At 39.9% G+C, this 566-nt stretch overlaps 1 protein-coding gene across 1 annotated transcript in view; it reads right to left on the reverse strand.

The window, feature by feature from the left end:
- LOC119594655 (homeobox protein SAX-1-like) overlaps positions 1–566 on the reverse strand; it is a gene marked incomplete at its 5' end in the record, with an annotated part of 17,155 nt that overhangs the window by 2,771 nt on the left and 13,818 nt on the right.

The following is a 566-nucleotide window of genomic DNA, read 5'->3' on the forward strand; positions in this document are numbered from 1 at the left end:
CCTTCACCCCCTCCCCCCTTTTCCGAGAGAGCACAAACGCGTGATATAATAAACAAATTTCGCTACACCATTAGCCACACGGCAAAAAAAAGAAAACAAAAATAAGGGAAATTAATAAGATTAAAAACAATGGATAACGAAAGAGACCAAAAAAATGTAAAAAATAAATAACACAACGAAAACAAACCACATGAAAAAACAACAACAACAATAACCCACAAGGAAGAAAAAAAAAAAAAAAACTACACACAATAAGGAACGCCTTAAAAAAAAAAACAATAAAAAAATAAACAAAAGCCAAGAATTATTCTCCCCAAAATTCGCACGCCTCGGACGCGGCTGATGCACAAAATAAACCGCATTAACAAGAGGCGTCCGCGGGTCAGCTGTGTCGGATGCTGGAGAAAGAGGATGATTTACGAGCCAACAGATGGCGGGCCAATATGCGTGATGGCATGGCGATCTGCGAGGTGGGGGGGGGAGGGGGCTGTGTGTCTGTTTATTTCTCTTTATTCAGTGTTTTTTTTGTTGATTTATCTTTTATGTGTGTGTCTGTAGGGGGTGGA

This window comes from Penaeus monodon, chromosome 34 (assembly GCF_015228065.2).
Source record: "Penaeus monodon isolate SGIC_2016 chromosome 34, NSTDA_Pmon_1, whole genome shotgun sequence".
NCBI classification, from domain to species: domain Eukaryota; kingdom Metazoa; phylum Arthropoda; class Malacostraca; order Decapoda; family Penaeidae; genus Penaeus; species Penaeus monodon.